This window comes from Mesoplodon mirus (genome assembly GCF_964341445.2).
Source record: "Mesoplodon mirus genome assembly, contig: HAP1_SCAFFOLD_366, whole genome shotgun sequence".
In the NCBI taxonomy this organism is placed as follows: domain Eukaryota; kingdom Metazoa; phylum Chordata; class Mammalia; order Artiodactyla; family Ziphiidae; genus Mesoplodon; species Mesoplodon mirus.
Genome location: NW_028295583.1, coordinates 104,976 through 132,956, shown reverse-complemented (window position 1 = coordinate 132,956; position 27,981 = coordinate 104,976).

Sequence of the window (27,981 nt, the reverse complement as noted above, 5' to 3'; positions counted from 1 at the left end):
TGCTGACGCACGGGTCAGTGCCAGCATACGGGCCAGGAGTAGGCTACAGCGTAGGGTAAGGTGTAGGGCTGGTGGTGGGTTTCCGTTCCGGGCTAGGGTTATGGTTAGAGAACGGCAAGGCTTAGGGCACAGGTGAGGGTACGGAAACGTGGGAGGGTCAGGCTACGGGCTGACGCACGGGTCAGTTCCAGCGTACGGGCCAGGAATAGGCTACGGCGTAGGATAAGGTGTAGGGCTGGTGGTGGGTTTTCATTCCGGGCTAGGGTTAGGGTTAGGGAACGGCAAGGCTTAGGGCACAGGTGAGGGTACGGAAACGTGGGAGGGTCAGGCTACGTGTTTACGCACGGGTCAGTGACAGCGTACGGGCCAGGAGTAGGCTACGGCTTGGGGGAAAGGTCTAGGGTGGGTGGTGGGTTTCCGTTCCGGGCTAGGGTTAGGGTTAGGGAACGGCAAGGCTTAGGGCACAGGTGAGGGTACGGAAACGTGGGAGGTTCAGCCTACATGGTGACGCACGGCTCAGTGCCAGCGTACGGGCGAGGAGTAGGCTACGGCTTGGGGGTAAGTTGTAGGTCTGGTGGTGGGTTTCCGTTCCGGGCTACGGTTAGGATTAGGGAACGGCAAGGCTTAGGGCAGAGGTGAAGGTACGGAAACGTGGGAGGGTCAGGCTACGTGCTGACGCACGGGTCAGTGCCAGCGTACGGGCCAGGAGTACGCTACGGCTTGGGGGAAAGGTGTAGGGTTGGTGGTGGGTTTCCGTTCCGGGCTAGGGTTAGGGTTAGGGAACGGCAAGTCTTAGGGCACAGGTGAGGGTACGGAAACGTGTGAGGGTGAGGCTACGTGCTGACGCACGGGTCAGTGCCAGCGTACGGGCCAGGAGTATGCTACGGCTTATGGCTAAGGTGTAGGGCTGGTGGTGGGTTTCTGTGCCGGCCTAGGGTTAGGGTTAGGGAACAGCAAGGCTTAGGGCACAGGTGAGGTTACGGAAACGTGGGAGGGTCAGGCTACGTGCTGACGCACTGGTCAGTGCCAGCGTACGGGCCAGGAGTAGGCTACGGCGTAGGGTAAGGTGTAGGGCTGATGGTTGGTTTCCGTTCCGGGCTAGGGTTAGGGTTAGGGAACGGCAAGGCTTAGGGCACAGGTGAGGGTACGGAAACGTGGGACGGTCAGGCTATGTGCTGACGCACAGGTCAGTGCCAGCGTATGGGCGAGGAGTAGGCTACGGCTTGGGGGTTAGGTGTAGGGCTGGTGGTGGGTTTCCGTTCCGGTCTAGGTTTAGGGTTAGGGAACGGCAAGGCTTAGGGCAGAGGTGAAGGTACGGAAACGTGGGAGGATCAGGCTACGTGCTGATGCACGGGTCAGTGCCAGCGTACGGGCCAGGAGTAGGCTACGCCTTGGAGTAAGGTGTAAGACTGTTGGTGGTTTTCCGTTCCGGGCTAGTGTTAGGGTTAGGGAACGGCAAGGCTTATGGCACAGGTGAGGGTACGGAATCGTGGCACGGTCAGGCTATGTGCTGACGCACGGGTCAGTTCCAGCGTACGGGCCAGGAGTAGGCTACGGCTTGGGGGTAAGCTGTAGGGCCGGTGGTGGGTTTCTGTGCCGGCCTAGGGTTAGGGTTAGGGAACGGCAAGGCTTAGGGCACAGGTGAGGGTACGGAAACGTGGGAGGGTCAGGCTACGTGCTGACGCATGGGTCATTGCCAGTGTACGGGCCTGGAGTAGGCTACGGCTTAGGGTAAGGTGTATGGCTGGTGGTGCGTTTCCGTTCTGGGCTAGGGTTAGGGTTAGGGAACGGCAAGGCTTAGGGCACAGGTGAGGGTACATAAACGTCGGAGGGTCAGGCTACGTTCTGACGCAAGGGTCAGTGCCAGCATACAGACTAGGAGTAGGCTACGGCGTAGGGTAAGGTGTAGGGCTGGTGGTGGGTTTCCGTTCCGGGCTAGGGTTAGGGTTAGGGAACGGCCAGGCTTAGGGCACAGGTGAGGGTACGGAAACGTGGCACGGTCAGGCTATGTGCTGACGCACGTGTTAGTGCCAGCATACGGGCCAGGAGTAGGCTACCGCAAAGGGTAAGGTGTAGGGCTGGTGGTTGGTTTCCATTGTGGGCTAGGGTTAGGGTTAGGGAACGGCAAGGCTTAGGGCACAGGTGAGGGTACGGAAACGTGTGAGGGTCAGGCTACGTGCTGACGCACGGGTCAGTTCCAGCGTACGGGCCAGGAATAGGCTACGGCGTAGGGTAAGGTGAAGGGCTGGTGGTGGGTTTTTGTTCCGGGCTAGGGTTAGGGTTAGGGAACGGCAAGGCTTAGGGCACAGGTGAGGGTACGGAAACTTTGGAGGGTCAGGCTACGTGCTGACGCATGGGTCATGGCCAGCGTACGGGCCAGGAGTAGGCTACAGCTTAGGGTAAGGTGTAGGGCTGGTGGTGGGTTTCCGTTCCGGGCTAGGGTTAGGGTTAGGGAACGGCAATGCTTAGGGCACAGGTGAGGGTACGTAAACGTGAGAGGGTCAGGCTACGTTCTGACGCACGGGTCAGTGCCAGCATACGGGCCAGTAGTAGGCTACGGCGTAGGGTAAGGTGTAGGGCTGGTGGTGGGTTTTCGTTCCGGGCTAGGGTTAGGGTTAGGGAACGGCGAGCCTTAGGGCACAGGTGAGGGTACGGAAACGTGTGAGGGTTAGGCTACGTGCTGACGCACGGGTCAGTGCTAGCATACAGGCCAGGAGTAGGCTACGGCGTAGGGTATGGTGTAGGGCTGGTGGTGGTTTTCCATTCCGGTCTAGGGTTAGGGTTAGGGAATGGCAAGGCTTAGGGCACAGGTGAGGGTACGGAAACGTGGGAGGGTCAGGCTCCGAGCTGATGCACGGGTCAGTGCCAGCGTACGGGCCAGGAGTAGGCTACGGCTTGGGGGTAAGGTTTAGGGCTGGTGGTGGGTTTCCGTTCCGGGCTAGGGTTAGGGTTAGGGAACGGCAAGGCTTAGGGCACATGTGAGGGTACGGAAAAGTGGGAGTGTCAGGCTACGTGCTGAGGCATGGGTCAGTGCCAGCGTACAGGCCAGGAGTAGGCTACGGCTTGGGGGTAAGTTGTAGGGCTGGTGGTGGGTTTCCGTTCCGGTCTAGGTTTAGGGTTAGGGAACGGCAAGGCTTAGGGCAGAGGTGAAGGTACGGAAACGTGGGAGGGTCAGGCTACGTGCTGACGCACGGGTCAGTGCCAGCGTACGGGCCAGGAGTAGGCTACGGCTTGGGGGAAAGGTGTAGGGTTGGTGGTGGGTTTCCGTTCCGGGCTAGGGTTAGGGTTAGGGAACGGCAAGTCTTAGGGCACAGGTGAGGGTACGGAAACGTGTGAGGGTGACGCTACGTGCTGACGCATGGGTCAGTGCCAGCATACGGGCCAGGAGTAGGGTACGGCGTAGGGTAAGGTGTAGGGCTGGTGGTGGGTTTCCGTTCCGGGCTAGGGTTAGGGTTAGGGAATGGCAAGGCTTAGGGCACAGGTGAGGGTACGTAAACGTGGGAGGGTCAGGCTACGTTGTGACGCACGGGTCAGTGCCAGCATACGGGCCAGTAGTAGGCTACGGCGTAGGGTAAGGTGTAGGGCTGGTGGTGGGTTTCCGGTCCGGGCTAGGGTTAGGGTTAGGGAACGGCAAGGCTTAGGGCACAGGTGAGGGTACAGAAACGTGGGAGGGTCAGGCTATGTGCTGACGCACGGGTCAGTGCCAGTGTACGGGCCAGGAATAGGCTACGGCGTAGGGTAAGGTTTAGGGCTGGTGGTGGGTTTTCATTCCGGGCTAGGGTTAGGGTTAGGGAACGGCGAGCCTTAGGGCACAGGTGAGGGTACGGAAACGTGTGAGGGTTAGGCTACGTGCTGACGCACGGGTCAGTGCTAGCATACAGGCCAGGAGTAGGCTACGGCGTAGGGTAAGGTGTAGGGCTGGTGGTGGGTTTCCATTCCGGGCTAGGGTTAGGGTTTGGGAACGGCAAGGCTTAGGGCACAGGTGAGGGTACGGAAACGTGGGAGGGTCAGGCTCCGAGCTGACGCACGGGTCAGTGCCAGCGTACGGGCCAGGAGTAGGCTACGGCTTGGGGGTAAGGTGTAGGGCTGGTGGTGGGTTTCCGTTCCGGGCTAGGGTTAGGGTTAGGGAACGGAAAGGCTTAGGGCACAGGTGAGGGTACGGAAACGTGTGAGGGTCAGGCTACGTGCTGACGCACGGGTCAGTTCCAGCGTACGGGCCAGGAATAGGCTACGGCGTAGGGTAAGGTGTAGGGCTGGTGGTGGGTTTTCGTTCCGGGCTAGGGTTAGGGTTAGGGAACGGCAAGGCTTAGGGCACAGGTGAGGGTACGGAAACGTGGGAGGGTCAGGCTACGTTCTGACGCACGGGTCAGTGCCAGCGTACGGGCCAGGAGTAGGCTACGGCTAGGGGGCGAGGTGTAGGGTTGGTGGTGGGTTTCCGTTCCGGGCTAGGGTTAGGGTTAGGGAACGGCAAGGCTTAGGGCACAGGTGAGGGTACGTAAACGTGGGAGGGTCAGGCTACGTGCTGACGCTCGGGTCAGTGCCAGCGTACGGGCCAGGAGTAGGCTACGGCTTGGGGGTAAGGTGTAGGGCTGGTGGTGGGTTTCCATTGTGGGCTAGGGTTAGGGTTAGGGAACTGTAAGGCTTAGGGCACAGGTGAGGGTACGGAAACGTGGGAGGGTCAGGCTACGTGCTGACGCATGTGTCAGTGCCACCGTACGGGCCAGGAGTAGACTACGGTGTAGGGTAAGGTGTAGGGCTGGTGGTGGGTTTTCGTTCCGGGCTAGGGTTAGGTTTAGGGATCTGCAAGGCTTAGGGCACAGGTGAGGGTACAGAAACATGGGAGGGTCAGGCTACGTGCTGACGCACGGGTCAGTGCCAGCGTACGGGCCAGGAGTAGGCTACGGCTTGGGGGAAAGGTTTAGGGTTGGTGGTGGGTTTCCGTTCCGGGCTAGGGTTAGGGTTAGGGAACGGCAAGGCTTAGGGCACAGTTGAGGGTACGGAAACGTGTGAGGGTCAGGCTACGTGCTGACGCATGGGTCAGTGCCAGCATACGGGCTAGGAGTGGGCTACAGCGTAGGGTAAGGTGTAGGGCTGGTGGTGGGTTTCCGTTCCGGGCTAGGGTTAGGGTTAGAGAACGGCAAGGCTTAGGGCACAGGTGAGGGTACGGAAACGTGGGAGGGTCAGGCTAAGGGCTGACGCACGGGTCAGTGACAGCGTACGGGCCAGGAGTAGGCTACGGCTTGGGGGAAAGGTGTAGGGTGGGTGGTGGGTTTCCGTTCCGGGCTAGGGTTAGGGTTAGGGAATGGCAAGGCTTAGGGCACAGGTGAGGGTACGGAAACGTGGGAGTTTCAGCCTACATGCTGACGCACGGCTCAGTGCCAGCGTACGGGCGAGGAGTAGGCTACGGCTTGGGGGTAAGTTGTAGGTCTGGTGGTGTGTTTCCGTTCCGGGCTAGGGTTAGGATTAGGGAACGGCAAGGCTTAGGGCAGAGGTGAAGGTACGGAAACGTGGGAGGGTCAGGCTACGTGCTGACGCACGGGTCAGTGCCAGCGTACGGGCCAGGAGTACGCTACGACTTGGGGGAAAGGTGTAGGGTTGGTGGTGGGTTTCCGTTCCGGGCTAGGGTTAGGGTTAGGGAACGGCAAGTCTTAGGGCACAGGTGAGGGTACGGAAACGTGTGAGGGTGAGGCTACGTGCTGACGCACGGGTCAGTGCCAGCGTACGGGCCAGGAGTATGCTACAGCATATGGATAAGGTGTAGGTCTGGTGGTGGGTTTCTGTGCCGGCCTAGGGTTAGGGTTAGGGAACGGCAAGGCTTAGGGCACAGGTGAGGTTACGGAAACGTGGGAGGGTCAGGCTACGTGCTGACGCACTGGTCAGTGCCAGCGTACGGGCCAGGAGTAGGCTACGGCATAGGGTAAGCTGTAGGGCTGATGGTTGGTTTCCGTTCCGGGCTAGGGTTAGGGTTAGGGAACGGCAAGGCTTAGGGCACAGGTGAGGGTACGGAAACGTGGGACGGTCAGGCTATGTGCTGACGCACGGGTCAGTTCCAGCGTACGGGCCAGGAGTAGGGTACGGCTTGGGGGTAAGGTGTAGGGCTGGTGGTGGGTTTCTGTGCCGGCCTAGGTTTAGGGTTAGGGAACGGCAAGGCTTAGGGCACAGGTGAGGGTACGGAAACGTGGGAGGGTCAGGCTACGTGCTGACGCATGGGTCATTGCCAGTGTACGGGCCAGGAGTAGGCTACGGCTTAGGGTAAGGTGTATGGCTGGTGGTGCGTTTCCGTTCTGGGCTAGGGTTAGGGTTAGGGAACGGCAAGGCTTAGGGCACAGGTGAGGGTACGTAAACGTCGGAGGGTCAGGCTACGTTCTGACGCAAGGGTCAGTGCCAGCATACAGACTAGGAGTAGGCTACGGCGTAGGGTAAGGTGTAGGGATGGTGGTGGGTTTCCGTTCCGGGCTAGGGTTAGGGTTAGGGAACGGCAAGGCTTAGGGCACAGGTGAGGGTACGGAAACGTGGCACGGTCAGGCTATGTGCTGACGCACGGGTTAGTGCCAGCATACGGGCCAGGAGTAGGCTACCGCAAAGGGTAAGGTGTAGGGCTGGTGGTTGGTTTCCATTGTGGGCTAGGGTTAGGGTTAGGGAACGGCAAGGCTTAGGGCACAGGTGAGGGTACGGAAACGTGTGAGGGTCAGGCTACGTGCTGACGCACGGGTCAGTTCCAGCGTACAGGCCAGGAATAGGCTACGGCGTAGGGTAAGGTGTAGGGCTGCTGGTGGGTTTTCGTTCCGGGCTAGGGTTAGGGTTAGGGAACGGCAAGGCTTAGGGCACAGGTGAGGGTACGGAAACGTGGGAGGGTCAGGCTACGTGCTGACGCACGGGTCAGTGCCAGCGTACAGGCCAGGAGTAGGCTACGGCTAGGGGGAGTGGTGTAGGGTTGGTGGTGGGTTTCCGTTCTGGGCTAGGGTTAGGGTTAGGGAACGGCAAGGCTTAGGGCACAGGTGAGGGTACGTAAACGTGGGAGGGTCAGGCTACGTGCTGACGCTCGGGTCAGTGCCAGTGTACGGGCCAGGAGTAGGCTACGGCTTGGGGGTAAGATGTAGGGCTGGTGGTGGGTTTCCATTGTGGGCTAAGGTTAGGGTTAGGGAACGGTAAGGCTTAGGGCACAGGTGAGGGTACGGAAACGTGCGAGGGTCAGGCTACGTGCTGACGCACGGGTCAGTGCCACCGTACGGGCCAGGAGTAGACTACGGCGTAGGGTAAGGTGTAGGGCTGGTGGTGGGTTTTCGTTCCGGGCTAGGGTTAGGTTTAGGGATCTGCAAGGGTTAGGGCACAGGTGAGGGTACAGAAACGTGGGAGGGTCAGGCTACGTGCTGACGCACGGGTCAGTGCCAGCGTACGGGCCAGGAGTAGGCTACGGCTTGGGGGAAAGGTGTAGGGTTGGTGGTGGGTTTCCGTTCCGGGCTAGGGTTAGGGTTAGGGAACGGCAAGGCTTAGGGCACAGTTGAGGGTACGGAAACGTGTGAGGGTCAGGCTACGTGCTGACGCACGGGTCAGTGCCAGCATACGGGCCAGGAGTAGGCTACAGCGTAGGGTAAGGTGTAGGGCTGGTGGTGGGTTTCCGTTCCGGGCTAGGGTTAGGGTTAGAGAACGGCAAGGCTTAGGGCACAGGTGAGGGTACGGAAACGTGGGAGGGTCAGGCTACGTGCTGACGCACGGGTCAGTTCCAGCGTATGGGCCAGGAATAGGCTACGGCGTAGGGTAAGGTGTAGGGCTGGTGGTGGGTTTTCATTCCGGGCTAGGATTAGGGTTAGGGAACGGCAAGGCTTAGGGCACAGGTGAGGGTACGGAAACGTGGGAGGGTCAGGCTACGTGCTGACGCACGGGTCAGTGACAGCGTACGGGCCAGGAGTAGGCTACGGCTTGGGGGAAAGGTGTAGGGTGGGTGGTGGGTTTCCGTTCCGGGCTAGGGTTAGGGTTAGGGAATGGCAAGGCTTAGGGCACAGGTGAGGGTACGGAAACGTGGGAGGTTCAGCCTACATGCTGACGCACGGCTCAGTGCCAGCGTACGGGCGAGGAGTAGGCTACGGCTTGGGGGTAAGTTGTAGGTCTGGTGGTGGGTTTCCGTTCCGGGCTAGGGTTAGGATTAGGGAACGGCAAGGCTTAGGGCAGAGGTGAAGGTACGGAAACGTGGGAGGGTCAGGCTACGTGCTGACGCACGGGTCAGTGCCAGCGTACGGGCCAGGAGTACGCTACGGCTTGGGGGAAAGGTGTAGGGTGGGTGGTGTGTTTCCGTTCCGGGCTAGGGTTAGGGTTAGGGAACGGAAGTCTTAGGGCACAGGTGAGGGTACGGAAACGTGTGAGGGTGAGGCTACGTGCTGACGCACGTGTCAGTGCCAGCGTACGGGCCAGGAGTATGCTACGGCTTATGGGTAAGGTGTAGAGCTGGTGGTGGGTTTCTGTGCCGGCCTAGGGTTAGGGTTAGGGAACGGCAAGGCTTAGGGCACAGGTGAGATTACGGAAACGTGGGAGGGTCAGGCTACGTGCTGACGCACTGGTCAGTGCCAGCGTACGGGCCAGGAGTAGGCTACGGCGTAGGGTAAGCTGTAGGGCTGATGGTTGGTTTCCGTTCCGGGCTAGGGTTAGGGTTAGGGAACGGCAAGGCTTAGGGCACAGGTGAGGGTACGGAAACGTGGGACGGTCAGGCTATGTGCTGACGCACAGGTCAGTGCCAGCGTATGGGCGAGGAGTAGGCTACGGCTTGGGGGTAAGGTGTAGGGCTGGTGGTGGGTTTCCGTTCCGGTCTAGGTTTAGGGTTAGGGAACGGCAAGGCTTAGGGCAGAGTTGAAGGTACGGAAACGTGGGAGGGTCAGGCTACGTGCTGATGCACGGGTCAGTGCCAGCGTACGGGCCAGGAGTAGGCTACGCCTTGGAGTAAGGTGTAAGACTGTTGGTGGTTTTCCGTTCAAGGCTAGTGTTAGGGTTAGGGAACGGCAAGGCTTATGGCACAGGTGAGGGTACGGAATCGTGGCACGGTCAGGCTATGTGCTGACGCACGGGTCAGTTCCAGCGTACGGGCCAGGAGTAGGCTACGGCTTGGGGGTAAGGTGTAGGGCCGGTGGTGGGTTTCTGTGCCGGCCTAGGGTTAGGGTTAGGGAACGGCAAGGCTTAGGGCACAGGTGAGGGTACGGAAACGTGGGAAGGTCAGGCTACGTGCTGACGCATGGGTCATTGCCAGTGTACGGGCCAGGAGTAGGCTATGGCTTAGGGTAAGGTGTATGGCTGGTGGTGCGTTTCCCTTCTGGGCTAGGGTTAGGGTTAGGGAACGGCAAGGCTTAGGGCACAGGTGAGGGTACGTAAACGTCGGAGGGTCAGGCTACGTTCTGACGCAAGGGTCAGTGCCAGAATACAGACTAGGAGTAGGCTACGGCGTAGGGTAAGGTGTAGGGCTGGTGGTGGGTTTCCGTTCCGGGCTAGGGTTAGGGTTAGGGAACGGCAAGGCTTAGGGCACAGGTGAGGGTACGGAAACGTGGCACGGTCAGGCTATGTGCTGACGCACGGGTTAGTGCCAGCATACGGGCCAGGAGTAGGCTACCGCAAAGGGTAAGGTGTAGGGCTGGTGGTGGGTTTCCGTTCCGGGCTAGGGTTAGGGTTAGGGAACGGCAAGGCTTAGGGCACAGGTGAGGGTACGGAAACGTGGGAGGGTCAGGCTACGTGCTGACGCACGGGTCAGTGCCAGCGTACGGGCCAGGAGTAGGCTACGGCTAGGGGGAGCGGTGTAGGGTTGGTGGTGGGTTTCCGTTCCGGGCTAGGTTTAGGGTTAGGGAACGGCAAGGCTTAGGGCACAGGTGAGGGTACGTAAACGTGGGAGGGTCAGGCTACGTGCTGACGCTCGGGTCAGTGCCAGCGTACGGGCCAGGAGTAGGCTACGGCTTGGGGGTAAGGTGTAGGGCTGGTGGTGGGTTTCCATTGTGGGCTAGGGTTAGGGTTAGGGAACGGTAAGGCTTAGGGCACAGGTGAGGGTACGGAAACGTGGGAGGGTCAGGCTACGTGCTGACGCACGGGTCAGTGCCACCGTACGGGCCAGGAGTAGACTACGGCGTAGGGTAAGGTGTAGGGCTGGTGGTGTGTTTTCGTTCCGGGCTAGGGTTAGGTTTAGGGATCTGCAAGGGTTAGGGCACAGGTGAGGGTACAGAAACGTGGGAGGGTCAGGCTACGTGCTGACGCACGGGTCAGTGCCAGCGTACGGGCCAGGAGTAGGCTACGGCTTGGGGGAAAGGTGTAGGGTTGGTGGTGGGTTTCCGTTCCGGGCTAGGGTTAGGGTTAGGGAACGGCAAGGCTTAGGGCACAGTTGAGGGTACGGAAACGTGTGAGGGTCAGGCTACGTGCTGACGCACGGGTCAGTGCCAGCATACGGGCCAGGAGTAGGCTACAGCGTAGGGTAAGGTGTAGGGCTGGTGGTGGGTTTCTGTTCCAGGCTAGGGTTAGGGTTAGAGAACGGCAAGGCTTACGGCACAGGTGAGGGTACGGAAACGTGGGGGGGTCAGGCTACTGGCTGACGCACGGGTCAGTTCCAGCGTACGGGCCAGGAATAGGCTACGGCGTAGGGTAAGGTGTAGGGCTGGTGGTGGGTTTTCATTCCGGGCTAGGGTTAGGGTTAGGGAACGGCAAGTCTTAGGGCACAGGTGAGGGCACGGAAACGTGGGAGGGTCAGGCTACGTGCTGACGCACGGGTCAGTGACAGCGTACGGGCCAGGAGTAGGCTACGGCTTGGGGGAAAGGTGTAGGGTGGGTGGTGGGTTTCCGTTCCGGGCTAGGGTTAGGGTTAGGGAACGGCAAGGCTTAGGGCACAGGTGAGGGTACGGAAACGTGGGAGGTTCAGCCTACATGCTGACGCACGGCTCAGTGCCAGCGTACGGGCGAGGAGTAGGCTACGGCTTGGGGGTAAGTTGTAGGTCTGGTGGTGGGTTTCCGTTCTGGGCTAGGGTTAGGGTTAGGGAACGGCAAGGCTTAGGGCAGAGGTGAAGGTACGGAAACGTGGGAGGGTCAGGCTACGTGCTGACGCATGGGTCAGTGCCAGCGTACGGGCCAGGAGTAGGCTACGGCTTGGGGGAAATGTGTAGGGTTGGTGGTGGGTTTCCGTGCCGGGCTAGGGTTAGGGTTAGGCAACGGCAAGTCTTAGGGCTCAGGTGAGGGTACGGAAACGTGTGAGGGTGAGGCTACGTGCTGACGCACGGGTCAGTGCCAGCGTACGGGCCAGGAGTAGGCTACGGCTTATGGGTAAGGTGTAGGGCTGGTGGTGGGTTTCTGTCCCGGCCTAGGGTTAGGGTTAGGGAACGGCAAGGCTTAGGGCACAGGTGAGGTTACGGAAACGTGGGAGGGTCAGGCTACGTGCTGACGCATGGGTCAGTGCCAGCGTACGGGCCAGGAGTAGGCTACGGCGTAGGGTAAGGTGTAGGGCTGATGGTTGGTTTCCGTTCCGGGCTAGGGTTAGGGTTAGGGAACGGCAAGGCTTAGGGCACAGGTGAGGGTACGGAAACGTGGGACGGTCAGGCTATGTGCTGACGCACGGGTCAGTGCCAGCGTACGGGCCAGGAGTAGGCTACGGCTTGGGGGAAAGGTGTAGGGTTGGTGGTGGGTTTCCATTGTGGGCTAGGGTTAGGGTTAGGGAACGGTAAGGCTTAGGGCACAGGTGAGGGTACGGAAACGTGGGAGGGTCAGGCTAAGGGCTGACGCACGGGTCAGTTCCAGCGTATGGGCCAGGAATAGGCTACGGCGTAGGGTAAGGTGTAGGGCTGGTGGTGGGTTTTCATTCCGGCCTAGGGTTAGGGTTAGGGAACGGCAAGGCTTAGGGCACAGGTGAGGGTACGGAAACGTGGGAGGGTCAGGCTACGTGCTGACGCACGGGTCAGTGACAGCGTACGGGCCAGGAGTAGGCTACGGCTTGGGGGAAAGGTGTAGGGTGGGTGGTGGGTTTCCGTTCCGGGCTAGGGTTAGGGTTAGGGAATGGCAAGGCTTAGGGCACAGGTGAGGGTACGGAAACGTGGGAGGTTCAGCCTACATGCTGACGCACGGCTCAGTGCCAGCGTACGGGCGAGGAGTAGGCTACGGCTTGGGGGTAAGTTGTAGGTCTGGTGGTGGGTTTCCGTTCCGGGCTAGGGTTAGGATTAGGGAACGGCAAGGCTTAGGGCAGAGGTGAAGGTACGGAAACGTGGGAGGGTCAGGCTACGTGCTGACGCACGGGTCAGTGCCAGCGTACGGGCCAGGAGTACGCTACGGCTTGGGGGAAAGGTGTAGGGTTGGTGGTGTGTTTCCGTTCCGGGCTAGGGTTAGGGTTAGGGAACGGAAGTCTTAGGGCACAGGTGAGGGTACGGAAACGTGTGAGGGTGAGGCTACGTGCTGACGCACGTGTCAGTGCCAGCGTACGCGCCAGGAGTATGCTACGGCTTATGGGTAAGGTGTAGAGCTGGTGGTGGGTTTCTGTGCCGGCCTAGGGTTAGGGTTAGGGAACGGCAAGGCTTAGGGCACAGGTGAGATTACGGAAACGTGGGAGGGTCAGGCTACGTGCTGACGCACTGGTCAGTGCCAGCGTACGGGCCAGGAGTAGGCTACGGCGTAGGGTAAGCTGTAGGGCTGATGGTTGGTTTCCGTTCCGGGCTAGGGTTAGGGTTAGGGAACGGCAAGGCTTAGGGCACAGGTGAGGGTACGGAAACGTGGGACGGTCAGGCTATGTGCTGACGCACAGGTCAGTGCCAGCGTATGGGCGAGGAGTAGGCTACGGCTTGGGGGTAAGGTGTAGGGCTGGTGGTGGGTTTCCGTTCCGGTCTAGGTTTAGGGTTAGGGAACGGCAAGGCTTAGGGCAGAGTTGAAGGTACGGAAACGTGGGAGGGTCAGGCTACGTGCTGATGCACGGGTCAATGCCAGCGTACGGGCCAGGAGTAGGCTACGCCTTGGAGTAAGGTGTAAGACTGTTGGTGGTTTTCCGTTCCAGGCTAGTGTTAGGGTTAGGGAACGGCAAGGCTTATGGCACAGGTGAGGGTACGGAATCGTGGCACGGTCAGGCTATGTGCTGACGCACGGGTCAGTTCCAGCGTACGGGCCAGGAGTAGGCTACGGCTTGGGGGTAAGGTGTAGGGCCGGTGGTGGGTTTCTGTGCCGGCCTAGGGTTAGGGTTAGGGAACGGCAAGGCTTAGGGCACAGGTGAGGGTACGGAAACGTGGGAAGGTCAGGCTACGTGCTGACGCATGGGTCATTGCCAGTGTACGGGCCAGGAGTAGGCTATGGCTTAGGGTAAGGTGTATGGCTGGTGGTGCGTTTCCCTTCTGGGCTAGGGTTAGGGTTAGGGAACGGCAAGGCTTAGGGCACAGGTGAGGGTACGTAAACGTCGGAGGGTCAGGCTACGTTCTGACGCAAGGGTCAGTGCCAGCATACAGACTAGGAGTAGGCTACGGCGTAGGGTAAGGTGTAGGGCTGGTGGTGGGTTTCCGTTCCGGGCTAGGGTTAGGGTTAGGGAACGGCAAGGCTTAGGGCACAGGTGAGGGTACGGAAACGTGGCACGGTCAGGCTATGTGCTGACGCACGGGTTAGTGCCAGCATACGGGCCAGGAGTAGGCTACCGCAAAGGGTAAGGTGTAGGGCTGGTGGTGGGTTTCCGTTCCGGGCTAGGGTTAGGGTTAGGGAACGGCAAGGCTTAGGGCACAGGTGAGGGTACGGAAACGTGGGAGGGTCAGGCTACGTGCTGACGCACGGGTCAGTGCCAGCGTACGGGCCAGGAGTAGGCTACGGCTAGGGGGAGCGGTGTAGGGTTGGTGGTGGGTTTCCGTTCCGGGCTAGGTTTAGGGTTAGGGAACGGCAAGGCTTAGGGCACAGGTGAGGGTACGTAAACGTGGGAGGGTCAGGCTACGTGCTGACGCTCGGGTCAGTGCCAGCGTACGGGCCAGGAGTAGGCTACGGCTTGGGGGTAAGGTGTAGGGCTGGTGGTGGGTTTCCATTGTGGGCTAGGGTTAGGGTTAGGGAACGGTAAGGCTTAGGGCACAGGTGAGGGTACGGAAACGTGGGAGGGTCAGGCTACGTGCTGACGCACGGGTCAGTGCCACCGTACGGGCCAGGAGTAGACTACGGCGTAGGGTAAGGTGTAGGGCTGGTGGTGGGTTTTGGTTCCGGGCTAGGGTTAGGTTTAGGGATCTGCAAGGCTTAGGGCACAGGTGAGGGTACGGAAACGTGGGAGCTTCAGGCTACGTGCTGACGCACGGGTCATTGCCAGCGTACGGTCCAGGAGTAGGCTATGGCTTGGGGGTATGGTTTACGCCTGGTGGTGGGATTTCGTGCTCGCCTAGGGTTAGGGTTAGGGAACGGCAAGTCTTAGGGCACAGGTGAGGGTACGGAAACGTGGGAGGGTCAGGCTACGTGCTGACGCACGGGTTAGTGCCAGCGTACGGGCCAGGAGTAGACTATGGCTTGGGTGTTAGGTGTAAGGCTGGTGGTGGCTTTCCGTTCCGGGCTAGGGTTAGGGTTAGGGAACGGCAAGGCTTAGGGCTCAGGTGAGGGTACGTAAACGTGGGGGGGTCAGGCTACGTGCTGACGCACGGGTTAGTGCCAGCGTACGGGCCAGGAGTAGGCTACGGCTTGGGGCTAAGGTGTAGGGCTGGAGGTGGGTTTCTGTGTCGGCCTAGGGTTAGGGTTAGGGAACGGCAAGGCTTAGGGCACAGGTGAGGGTACGGAAACTTTGGAGGGTCAGGCTACGTGCTGACGCATGGGTCATGGCCAGCGTACGGGCCAGGAGTAGGCTACAGCATAGAGTAAGGTGTAGGGCTGGTGGTGGGTTTCCGTTCTGGGCTAGGGTTAGGTTTAGGGAACGGCAAGGCTTCGGGCACAGGTGAGGGTACGTAAACGTGGGAGGGACAGGCTACGTTCTGACGCACGGGTCGGTGCCAGCATACAGACTAGGAGTAGGCTACGGCATAGGGTAAGGTGTAGGGCTGGTGGTGGGTTTCTCTTCCGGGCTAGGGTTAGGGTTAGGGAACGGCAAGGCTTAGGGCACAGGTGAGGGTACGGAAAAGTGGCACGGTCAGGCTACGTTCTGACGCACGGGTCAGTGCCAGCGTACGGGCCAGGAGTAGGCTACGCCTTGGGGGTAAGGTGTAGGGCTGGTGGTGGGTTTCTGTGTCGGCCTAGGGTTAGGGTTAGGGAACGGCAAGGCTTAGGGCACAGGTGAGGGTACGGAAACTTTGGAGGGTCAGGCCACGTGCTGACGCATGGGTCATGGCCAGCGTACGGGCCAGGAGTAGGCTACAGCTTAGGGTAAGGTGTAGGGCTGGTGGTGGGTTTCCGTTCTGGGCTAGGGTTAGGGTTAGGGAACGGCAAGGCTTAGGGCAGAGGTGAGGGTACGTAAACGTGGGAGGGTCAGGCTACGTTCTGACGCACGGGTCAGTGCCGGCATACGGGCCAGTAGTAGGCTACGGCCTAGGGTAAGGTGTAGGGCTGGTGGTGGGTTTCCATTCCGGGCTAGGGTTAGGGTTAGGGAACGGCAAGGCTTAGGGCACAGGTGAGGGTACGGAAACGTGGGAGGGTCAGGCTACGTGCTGACGCACGGGTCAGTGCCAGCGTACGGGCCAGTAGTAGGCTACGGCGTAGGGTAAGGTGTAGGGCTGGTGGTTGGTTTTCGTTCCGGGCTAGGGTTAGGGTTAGGGAACGGCGAGCCTTAGGGCACAGGTGAGGGTACGGAAACGTGTGAGTGTTAGGCTACGTGCTGACGCACGGGTCAGTGCTAGCATACAGGCCAGGAGTAGGCTACGGCGTAGGGTAAGGTGTAGGGCTGGTGGTGGTTTTCCATTCCGGTCTAGGGTTAGGGTTAGGGAATGGCAAGGCTTAGGGCACAGGTGAGGGTACGGAAACGTGGGAGGGTCAGGCTCCGAGCTGATGCACGGGTCAGTGCCAGCGTACGGGCCAGGAGTAGGCTACGGCTTGGGGGTAAGGTTTAGGGCTGGTGGTGGGTTTCCGTTCCGGGCTAGGGTTAGGGTTAGGGAACGGCAAGGCTTAGGGCACATGTGAGGGTACGGAAACGTGGGAGTGTCAGGCTACGTGCTGAGGCATGGGTCAGTGCCAGCGTACGGGCCAGGAGTAGGCTACGGCTTGGGAGTAAGTTGTAGAGCTGGTGGTGGGTTTCCGTTCCGGTCTAGGTTTAGGGTTAGGGAACGGCAAGGCTTAGGGCAGAGGTGAAGGTACGGAAACGTGGGAGGGTCAGGCTACGTGATGACGCACGGGTCAGCGCCAGCGTACGGGCCAGGAGTAGGCTACGACTTGGGGGAAAGGTGTAGGGTTGGTGGTGGGTTTCCGTTCCGGGCTAGGGTTAGGGTTAGGGAACGGCAAGTCTTAGGGCACAGGTGAGGGTACGGAAACGTGTGAGGGTGACGCTACGTGCTGACGCACGGGTCAGTGCCAGCATACGGGCCAGGAGTAGGGTACGGCGTAGGGTAAGGTGTAGGGCTGGTGGTGGGTTTCCGTTCCGGGCTAGGGTTAGGGTTAGGGAACGGCAAGGCTTAGGGCACAGGTGAGGGTACGTAAACGTGGGAGGGTCAGGCTACGTTCTGACGCACGGGTCAGTGCCAGCATACGGGCCAGTAGTAGGCTTCGGCGTAGGGTAAGGTGTAGGGCTGGTGGTGGGTTTTCGTTCCGGGCTAGGGTTAGGGTTAGGGAACGGCGAGCCTTAGGGCACAGGTGAGGGTACGGAAACGTGTGAGGGTTAGGCTACGTGCTGACGCACGGGTCAGTGCTAGCATACAGGCCAGGAGTAGGCTACGGCGTAGGGAAAGGTGTAGGGCTGGTGGTGGGTTTCCATTCCGGGCTAGGGTTAGGGTTAGGGAACGGCAAGGCTTAGGGCACAGGTGAGGGTACGGAAACGTGGGAGGGTCAGGCTCCGAGCTGACGCACGGGTCAGTGCCAGCATACGGGCCAGGTGTAGGCTACGGCTTGGGGGTAAGGTGTAGGGCTGGTGGTGGGTTTCCGTTCCGGGCTAGGGTTAGGGTTAGGGAACGGCAAGGCTTAGGGCACAGGTGAGGGTACGGAAACGTGTGAGGGTCAGGCTACGTGCTGACGCACGGGTCAGTGCCAGCATACGGGCCAGGAGTAGGCTACAGCGTAGGGTAAGGTGTAGGGCTGGTGGTGGGTTTCCGTTCCGGGCTAGGGTTAGGGTTAGAGAACGGCAAGGCTTAGGGCACAGGTGAGGGTACGGAAACGTGGGAGGGTCAGGCTACGGGCTGACGCACGGGTCAGTTCCAGCGTACGGGCCAGGAATAGGCTACGGCGTAGGATAAGGTGTAGGGCTGGTGGTGGGTTTTCATTCCGGGCTAGGGTTAGGGTTAGGGAACGGCAAGGCTTAGGGCACAGGTGAGGGTACGGAAACGTGGGAGGGTCAGGCTACGTGCTGACGCACGGGTCAGTGACAGCGTACGGGCCAGGAGTAGGCTACGGCTTGGGGGAAAGGTGTAGGGTGGGTGGTGGGTTTCCGTTCCGGGCTAGGGTTAGGGTTAGGGAACGGCAAGGCTTAGGGCACAGGTGAGGGTACGGAAACGTGGGAGGTTCAGCCTACATGGTGACGCACGGCTCAGTGCCAGCGTACGGGCGAGGTGTAGGCTACGGCTTGGGGGTAAGTTGTAGGTCTGGTGGTGGGTTTCCGTTCCGGGCTAGGGTTAGGATTAGGGAACGGCAAGGCTTAGGGCAGAGGTGAAGGTACGGAAACGTGGGAGGGTCAGGCTACGTGCTGACGCACGGGTCAGTGCCAGCGTACGGGCCAGGAGTACGCTACGGCTTGGGGGAAAGGTGTAGGGTTGGTGGTGGGTTTCCGTTCCGGGCTAGGGTTAGGGTTAGGGAACGGCAAGTCTTAGGGCACAGGTGAGGGTACGGAAACGTGTGAGGGTGAGGCTACGTGCTGACGCACGGGTCAGTGCCAGCGTACGGGCCAGGAGTAGGCTACGGCGTAGGGTAAGGTGTAGGGCTGATGGTTGGTTTCCGTTCCGGGCTAGGGTTAGGGTTAGGGAACGGCAAGGCTTAGGGCACAGGTGAGGGTACGGAAACGTGGGACGGTCAGGCTATGTGCTGACGCACAGGTCAGTGCCAGCGTATGGGCGAGGAGTAGGCTACGGCTTGGGGGTTAGGTGTAGGGCTGGTGGTGGGTTTCCGTTCCGGTCTAGGTTTAGGGTTAGGGAACGGCAAGGCTTAGGGCAGAGGTGAAGGTACGGAAACGTGGGAGGGTCAGGCTACGTGCTGATGCACGGGTCAGTGCCAGCGTACGGGCCAGGAGTAGGCTACGCCTTGGAGTAAGGTGTAAGACTGTTGGTGGTTTTCCGTTCCGGGCTAGTGTTAGGGTTAGGGAACGGCAAGGCTTATGGCACAGGTGAGGGTACGGAATCTTGGCACGGTCAGGCTATGTGCTGACGCACGGGTCAGTTCCAGCGTACGGGCCAGGAGTAGGCTACGGCTTGGGGGTAAGCTGTAGGGCCGGTGGTGGGTTTCTGTGCCGGCCTAGGGTTAGGGTTAGGGAACGGCAAGGCTTAGGGCACAGGTGAGGGTACGGAAACGTGGGAGGTTCAGGCTACGTGCTGACGCATGGGTCATTGCCAGTGTACGGGCCTGGAGTAGGCTACGGCTTAGGGTAAGGTGTATGGCTGGTGGTGCGTTTCCATTCTGGGCTAGGGTTAGGGTTAGGGAACGGCAAGGCTTAGGGCACAGGTGACAGTATGTAAACGAGGGAGGGTCAGGCTACGTTTTGACGCACGGGTCAGTGCTAGCATACAGACTAGGAGTAGGCTACGGCGTACGGTAAGGTGTAGGGCTGGTGGTTGGTTTCCCTTCCGGGCTAGGGTTAGGGTTAGGGAACGGCAAGGCTTAGGGCACAGGTGAGGGTACGGAAACGTGGAACGGTCAGGCTCTGTGCTGACGCAAGGGTCAGTGCCAGCATACGGGCCATGAGTAGGCTACCGCACAGTGTAAGGTGTAGGGCTGGTGGTGGGTTTCCGTTCCAGGCTAGGGTTAGGGTTAGGGAACGGCAAGACTTAGGGCACAGGTGAGGGTACGGAAACGTGGGAGCTTCAGGCTACGTGCTGACGCACGGGTCATTGCCAGCGTACGGTCCAGGAGTAGGCTATGGCTTGGGGGTATGGTTTACGCCTGGTGGTGGGATTTCGTGCTCGCCTAGGGTTAGGGTTAGGGAACGGCAAGTCTTAGGGCACAGGTGAGGGTACGGAAAGGTGGGAGGGTCAGGCTACGTGCTGACGCACGGGTTAGTGCCAGCGTACGGGCCAGGAGTAGACTATGGCTTGGGTGTTAGGTGTAAGGCTGGTGGTGGCTTTCCGTTCCGGGCTAGGGTTAGGGTTAGGGAACGGCAAGGCTTAGGGCTCAGGTGAGGGTACGTAAACGTGGGGGGGTCAGGCTACGTGCTGACGCACGGGTCAGTGCCAGCGTACGGGCCAGGAGTAGGCTACGGCTTGGGGCTAAGGTGTAGGGCTGGAGGTGGGTTTCTGTGTCGGCCTAGGGTTAGGGTTAGGGAACGGCAAGGCTTAGGGCACAGGTGAGGGTACGGAAACTTTGGAGGGTCAGGCTACGTGCTGACGCATGGGTCATGGCCAGCGTACGGGCCATGAGTAGGCTACAGCATAGAGTAAGGTGTAGGGCTGGTGGTGGGTTTCCGTTCTGGGCTAGGGTTAGGTTTAGGGAACGGCAAGGCTTCGGGCACAGGTGAGGGTACGTAAACGTGGGAGGGACAGGCTACGTTCTGACGCACGGGTCGGTGCCAGCATACAGACTAGGAGTAGGCTACGGCATAGGGTAAGGTGTAGGGCTGGTGGTGGGTTTCTGTTCCGGTCTAGGGTTAGGGTTAGGGAACGGCAAGGCTTAGGGCACAGGTGAGGGTACGGAAAAGTGGCACGGTCAGGCTACGTTCTGACGCACGGGTCAGTGCCAGCGTACGGGCCAGGAGTAGGCTACGGCTTGGGGGTAAGGTGTAGGGCTGGTGGTGGGTTTCTGTGTCGGCCTAGGGTTAGGGTTAGGGAACGGCAAGGCTTAGGGCACAGGTGAGGGTACAGAAACTTTGGAGGGTCAGGCCACGTGCTGACGCATGGGTCATGGCCAGCGTACGGGCCAGGAGTAGGCTACGGCCTAGGGTAAGGTGTAGGGCTGGTGGTGGGTTTCCGTTCCGGGCTAGGGTTAGGGTTAGGGAACGGCAAGGCTTAGGGCACAGGTGAGGGTACGGAAACGTGGGAGGGTCAGGCTACGTGCTGACGCACGGGTCAGTGCCAGCGTACGGGCCAGTAGTAGGCTACGGCGTAGGGTAAGGTGTAGGGCTGGTGGTGGGTTTTCGTTCCGGGCTAGGGTTAGGGTTAGGGAACGGCGAGCCTTAGGGCACAGGTGAGGGTACGGAAACGTGTGAGGGTTAGGCTACGTGCTGACGCACGGGTCAGTGCTAGCATACAGGCCAGGAGTAGGCTACGGCGTAGGGTAAGGTGTAGGGCTGGTGGTGGTTTTCCATTCCGGTCTAGGGTTAGGGTTAGGGAATGGCAAGGCTTAGGGCACAGGTGAGGGTACGGAAACGTGGGAGGGTCAGGCTCCGAGCTGATGCACGGGTCAGTGCCAGCGTACGGGCCAGGAGTAGGCTACGGCTTGGGGGTAAGGTTTAGGGCTGGTGGTGGGTTTCCGTTCCGGGCTAGGGTTAGGGTTAGGGAACGGCAAGGCTTAGGGCACATGTGAGGGTACGGAAACGTGGGAGTGTCAGGCTACGTGCTGAGGCATGGGTCAGTGCCAGCGTACGGGCCAGGAGTAGGCTACGGCTTGGGAGTAAGTTGTAGAGCTGGTGGTGGGTTTCCGTTCCGGTCTAGGTTTAGGGTTAGGGAACGGCAAGGCTTAGGGCAGAGGTGTAGGTACGGAAACGTGGGAGGGTCAGGCTACGTGCTGACGCACGGGTCAGTGCCAGCGTACGGGCCAGGAGTAGGCTACGGCTTGGGGGAAAGGTGTAGGGTTGGTGGTGGGTTTCCGTTCCGGGCTAGGGTTAGGGTTAGGGAACGGCAAGTCTTAGGGCACAGGTGAGGGTACGGAAACGTGTGAGGGTGACGCTACGTGCTGACGCACGGGTCAGTGCCAGCATACGGGCCAGGAGTAGGGTACGGCGTAGGGTAAGGTGTAGGGCTGGTGGTGGGTTTCCGTTCCTGGCTAGGGTTAGCGTTAGGGAACGGCAAGGCTTAGGGCACAGGTGAGGGTACGTAAACGTGGGAGGGTCAGGCTACGTTCTGACGCACGGGTCAGTGCCAGCATACGGGCCAGTAGTAGGCTTCGGCGTAGGGTAAGGTGTAGGGCTGGTGGTGGGTTTCCGGTCAGGGCTAGGGTTAGGGTTAGGGAACGGCAAGGCTTAGGGCACAGGTGAGGGTACGGAAACGTGGGAGGGTCAGGCTATGTGCTGACGCACGGGTCAGTGCCAGCGTACGGGCCAGGAGTAGGCTACGGCGTAGGGTAAGGTGTAGGGCTGGTGGTGGGTTTTCGTTCCGGGCTAGGGTTAGGGTTAGGGAACGGCGAGCCTTAGGGCACAGGTGAGGGTACGGAAACGTGTGAGGGTTAGGCTACGTGCTGACGCACGGGTCAGTGCTAGCATACAGGCCAGGAGTAGGCTACGGCGTAGGGTAAGGTGTAGGGCTGGTGGTGGGTTTCCATTCCGGGCTAGGGTTAGGGTTAGGGAACGGCAAGGCTTAGGGCACAGGTGAGGGTACGGAAACGTGGGAGGGTCAGGCTCCGAGCTGACGCACGGGTCAGTGCCAGCGTACGGGCCAGGAGTAGGCTACGGCTTGGGGGAAAGGTGTAGGGTTGGTGGTGGGTTTCCGTTCCGGGCTAGGGTTAGGGTTAGGGAACGGCAAGGCTTAGGGCACAGTTGAGGGTACGGAAACGTGTGAGGGTCAGGCTACGTGCTGACGCACGGGTCAGTGCCAGCATACGGGCCAGGAGTAGGCTACAGCGTAGGGTAAGGTGTAGGGCTGGTGGTGGGTTTCCGTTCCGGGCTAGGGTTATGGTTAGAGAACGGCAAGGCTTAGGGCACAGGTGAGGGTACGGAAACGTGGGAGGGTCAGGCTACGGGCTGACGCACGGGTCAGTTCCAGCGTACGGGCCAGGAATAGGCTACGGCGTAGGATAAGGTGTAGGGCTGGTGGTGGGTTTTCATTCCGGGCTAGGGTTAGGGTTAGGGAACGGCAAGGCTTAGGGCACAGGTGAGGGTACGGAAACGTGGGAGGGTCAGGCTACGTGCTGACGCACGGGTCAGTGACAGCGTACGGGCCAGGAGTAGGCTACGGCTTGGGGGAAAGGTGTAGGGTGGGTGGTGGGTTTCCGTTCCGGGCTAGGGTTAGGGTTAGGGAACGGCAAGGCTTAGGGCACAGGTGAGGGTACGGAAACGTGGGAGGTTCAGCCTACATGGTGACGCACGGCTCAGTGCCAGCGTACGGGCGAGGAGTAGGCTACGGCTTGGGGGTAAGTTGTAGGTCTGGTGGTGGGTTTCCGTTCCGGGCTACGGTTAGGATTAGGGAACGGCAAGGCTTAGGGCAGAGGTGAAGGTACGGAAACGTGGGAGGGTCAGGCTACGTGCTGACGCACGGGTCAGTGCCAGCGTACGGGCCAGGAGTACGCTACGGCTTGGGGGAAAGGTGTAGGGTTGGTGGTGGGTTTCCGTTCCGGGCTAGGGTTAGGGTTAGGGAACGGCAAGTCTTAGGGCACAGGTGAGGGTACGGAAACGTGTGAGGGTGAGGCTACGTGCTGACGCACGGGTCAGTGCCAGCGTACGGGCCAGGAGTATGCTACGGCTTATGGCTAAGGTGTAGGGCTGGTGGTGGGTTTCTGTGCCGGCCTAGGGTTAGGGTTAGGGAACAGCAAGGCTTAGGGCACAGGTGAGGTTACGGAAACGTGGGAGGGTCAGGCTACGTGCTGACGCACTGGTCAGTGCCAGCGTACGGGCCAGGAGTAGGCTACGGCGTAGGGTAAGGTGTAGGGCTGATGGTTGGTTTCCGTTCCGGGCTAGGGTTAGGGTTAGGGAACGGCAAGGCTTAGGGCACAGGTGAGGGTACGGAAACGTGGGACGGTCAGGCTATGTGCTGACGCACAGGTCAGTGCCAGCGTATGGGCGAGGAGTAGGCTACGGCTTGGGGGTTAGGTGTAGGGCTGGTGGTGGGTTTCCGTTCCGGTCTAGGTTTAGGGTTAGGGAACGGCAAGGCTTAGGGCAGAGGTGAAGGTACGGAAACGTGGGAGGGTCAGGCTACGTGCTGATGCACGGGTCAGTGCCAGCGTACGGGCCAGGAGTAGGCTACGCCTTGGAGTAAGGTGTAAGACTGTTGGTGGTTTTCCGTTCCGGGCTAGTGTTAGGGTTAGGGAACGGCAAGGCTTATGGCACAGGTGAGGGTACGGAATCGTGGCACGGTCAGGCTATGTGCTGACGCACGGGTCAGTTCCAGCGTACGGGCCAGGAGTAGGCTACGGCTTGGGGGTAAGCTGTAGGGCCGGTGGTGGGTTTCTGTGCCGGCCTAGGGTTAGGGTTAGGGAACGGCAAGGCTTAGGGCACAGGTGAGGGTACGGAAACGTGGGAGGGTCAGGCTACGTGCTGACGCATGGGTCATTGCCAGTGTACGGGCCTGGAGTAGGCTACGGCTTAGGGTAAGGTGTATGGCTGGTGGTGCGTTTCCGTTCTGGGCTAGGGTTAGGGTTAGGGAACGGCAAGGCTTAGGGCACAGGTGAGGGTACATAAACGTCGGAGGGTCAGGCTACGTTCTGACGCAAGTGTCAGTGCCAGCATACAGACTAGGAGTAGGCTACGGCGTAGGGTAAGGTGTAGGGCTGGTGGTGGGTTTCCGTTCCGGGCTAGGGTTAGGGTTAGGGAACGGCCAGGCTTAGGGCACAGGTGAGGGTACGGAAACGTGGCACGGTCAGGCTATGTGCTGACGCACGGGTTAGTGCCAGCATACGGGCCAGGAGTAGGCTACCGCAAAGGGTAAGGTGTAGGGCTGGTGGTTGGTTTCCATTGTGGGCTAGGGTTAGGGTTAGGGAACGGCAAGGCTTAGGGCACAGGTGAGGGTACGGAAACGTGTGAGGGTCAGGCTACGTGCTGACGCACGGGTCAGTTCCAGCGTACGGGCCAGGAATAGGCTACGGCGTAGGGTAAGGTGAAGGGCTGGTGGTGGGTTTTTGTTCCGGGCTAGGGTTAGGGTTAGGGAACGGCAAGGCTTAGGGCACAGGTGAGGGTACGGAAACTTTGGAGGGTCAGGCTACGTGCTGACGCATGGGTCATGGCCAGCGTACGGGCCAGGAGTAGGCTACAGCTTAGGGTAAGGTGTAGGGCTGGTGGTGGGTTTCCGTTCCGGGCTAGGGTTAGGGTTAGGGAACGGCAATGCTTAGGGCACAGGTGAGGGTACGTAAACGTGAGAGGGTCAGGCTACGTTCTGACGCACGGGTCAGTGCCAGCGTACGGGCCAGTAGTAGGCTACGGCGTAGGGTAAGGTGTAGGGCTGGTGGTGGGTTTTCGTTCCGGGCTAGGGTTAGGGTTAGGGAACGGCGAGCCTTAGGGCACAGGTGAGGGTACGGAAACGTGTGAGGGTTAGGCTACGTGCTGACGCACGGGTCAGTGCTAGCATACAGGCCAGGAGTAGGCTACGGCGTAGGGTATGGTGTAGGGCTGGTGGTGGTTTTCCATTCCGGTCTAGGGTTAGGGTTAGGGAATGGCAAGGCTTAGGGCACAGGTGAGGGTACGGAAACGTAGGAGGGTCAGGCTCCGAGCTGATGCACGGGTCAGTGCCAGCGTACGGGCCAGGAGTAGGCTACGGCTTGGGGGTAAGGTTTAGGGCTGGTGGTGGGTTTCCGTTCCGGGCTAGGGTTAGGGTTAGGGAACGGCAAGGCTTAGGGCACATGTGAGGGTACGGAAAAGTGGGAGTGTCAGGCTACGTGCTGAGGCATGGGTCAGTGCCAGCGTACAGGCCAGGAGTAGGCTACGGCTTGGGGGTAAGTTGTAGGGCTGGTGGTGGGTTTCCGTTCCGGTCTAGGTTTAGGGTTAGGGAACGGCAAGGCTTAGGGCAGAGGTGAAGGTACGGAAACGTGGGAGGGTCAGGCTACGTGCTGACGCACGGGTCAGTGCCAGCGTACGGGCCAGGAGTAGGCTACGGCTTGGGGGAAAGGTGTAGGGTTGGTGGTGGGTTTCCGTTCCGGGCTAGGGTTAGGGTTAGGGAACGGCAAGTCTTAGGGCACAGGTGAGGGTACGGAAACGTGTGAGGGTGACGCTACGTGCTGACGCATGGGTCAGTGCCAGCATACGGGCCAGGAGTAGGGTACGGCGTAGGGTAAGGTGTAGGGCTGGTGGTGGGTTTCCGTTCCGGGCTAGGGTTAGGGTTAGGGAATGGCAAGGCTTAGGGCACAGGTGAGGGTACGTAAACGTGGGAGGGTCAGGCTACGTTGTGACGCACGGGTCAGTGCCAGCATACGGGCCAGTAGTAGGCTACGGCGTAGGGTAAGGTGTAGGGCTGGTGGTGGGTTTCCGGTCCGGGCTAGGGTTAGGGTTAGGGAACGGCAAGGCTTAGGGCACAGGTGAGGGTACAGAAACGTGGGAGGGTCAGGCTATGTGCTGACGCACGGGTCAGTGCCAGTGTACGGGCCAGGAATAGGCTACGGCGTAGGGTAAGGTGTAGGGCTGGTGGTGGGTTTTCGTTCCGGGCTAGGGTTAGGGTTAGGGAACGGCGAGCCTTAGGGCACAGGTGAGGGTACGGAAACGTGTGAGGGTTAGGCTACGTGCTGACGCACGGGTCAGTGCTAGCATACAGGCCAGGAGTAGGCTACGGCGTAGGGTAAGGTGTAGGGCTGGTGGTGGGTTTCCATTCCGGGCTAGGGTTAGGGTTTGGGAACGGCAAGGCTTAGGGCACAGGTGAGGGTACGGAAACGTGGGAGGGTCAGGCTCCGAGCTGACGCACGGGTCAGTGCCAGCGTACGGGCCAGGAGTAGGCTACGGCTTGGGGGTAAGGTGTAGGGCTGGTGGTGGGTTTCCGTTCCGGGCTAGGGTTAGGGTTAGGGAACGGAAAGGCTTAGGGCACAGGTGAGGGTACGGAAACGTGTGAGGGTCAGGCTACGTGCTGACGCACGGGTCAGTTCCAGCGTACGGGCCAGGAATAGGCTACGGCGTAGGGTAAGGTGTAGGGCTGGTGGTGGGTTTTCGTTCCGGGCTAGGGTTAGGGTTAGGGAACGGCAAGGCTTAGGGCACAGGTGAGGGTACGGAAACGTGGGAGGGTCAGGCTACGTTCTGACGCACGGGTCAGTGCCAGCGTACGGGCCAGGAGTAGGCTACGGCTAGGGGGCGAGGTGTAGGGTTGGTGGTGGGTTTCCGTTCCGGGCTAGGGTTAGGGTTAGGGAACGGCAAGGCTTAGGGCACAGGTGAGGGTACGTAAACGTGGGAGGGTCAGGCTACGTGCTGACGCTCGGGTCAGTGCCAGCGTACGGGCCAGGAGTAGGCTACGGCTTGGGGGTAAGGTGTAGGGCTGGTGGTGGGTTTCCATTGTGGGCTAGGGTTAGGGTTAGGGAACTGTAAGGCTTAGGGCACAGGTGAGGGTACGGAAACGTGGGAGGGTCAGGCTACGTGCTGACGCATGGGTCAGTGCCACCGTACGGGCCAGGAGTAGACTACGGTGTAGGGTAAGGTGTAGGGCTGGTGGTGGGTTTTCGTTCCGGGCTAGGGTTAGGTTTAGGGATCTGCAAGGCTTAGGGCACAGGTGAGGGTACAGAAACGTGGGAGGGTCAGGCTACGTGCTGACGCACGGGTCAGTGCCAGCGTACGGGCCAGGAGTAGGCTACGGCTTGGGGGAAAGGTTTAGGGTTGGTGGTGGGTTTCCGTTCCGGGCTAGGGTTAGGGTTAGGGAACGGCAAGGCTTAGGGCACAGTTGAGGGTACGGAAACGTGTGAGGGTCAGGCTACGTGCTGACGCATGGGTCAGTGCCAGCATACGGGCTAGGAGTGGGCTACAGCGTAGGGTAAGGTGTAGGGCTGGTGGTGGGTTTCCGTTCCGGGCTAGGGTTAGGGTTAGAGAACGGCAAGGCTTAGGGCACAGGTGAGGGTACGGAAACGTGGGAGGGTCAGGCTAAGGGCTGACGCACGGGTCAGTGACAGCGTACGGGCCAGGAGTAGGCTACGGCTTGGGGGAAAGGTGTAGGGTGGGTGGTGGGTTTCCGTTCCGGGCTAGGGTTAGGGTTAGGGAATGGCAAGGCTTAGGGCACAGGTGAGGGTACGGAAACGTGGGAGTTTCAGCCTACATGCTGACGCACGGCTCAGTGCCAGCGTACGGGCGAGGAGTAGGCTACGGCTTGGGGGTAAGTTGTAGGTCTGGTGGTGTGTTTCCGTTCCGGGCTAGGGTTAGGATTAGGGAACGGCAAGGCTTAGGGCAGAGGTGAAGGTACGGAAACGTGGGAGGGTCAGGCTACGTGCTGACGCACGGGTCAGTGCCAGCGTACGGGCCAGGAGTACGCTACGACTTGGGGGAAAGGTGTAGGGTTGGTGGTGGGTTTCCGTTCCGGGCTAGGGTTAGGGTTAGGGAACGGCAAGTCTTAGGGCACAGGTGAGGGTACGGAAACGTGTGAGGGTGAGGCTACGTGCTGACGCACGGGTCAGTGCCAGCGTACGGGCCAGGAGTATGCTACAGCATATGGATAAGGTGTAGGGCTGGTGGTGGGTTTCTGTGCCGGCCTAGGGTTAGGGTTATGGAACGGCAAGGCTTAGGGCACAGGTGAGGTTACGGAAACGTGGGAGGGTCAGGCTACGTGCTGACGCACTGGTCAGTGCCAGCGTACGGGCCAGGAGTAGGCTACGGCATAGGGTAAGCTGTAGGGCTGATGGTTGGTTTCCGTTCCGGGCTAGGGTTAGGGTTAGGGAACGGCAAGGCTTAGGGCACAGGTGAGGGTACGGAAACGTGGGACGGTCAGGCTATGTGCTGACGCACAG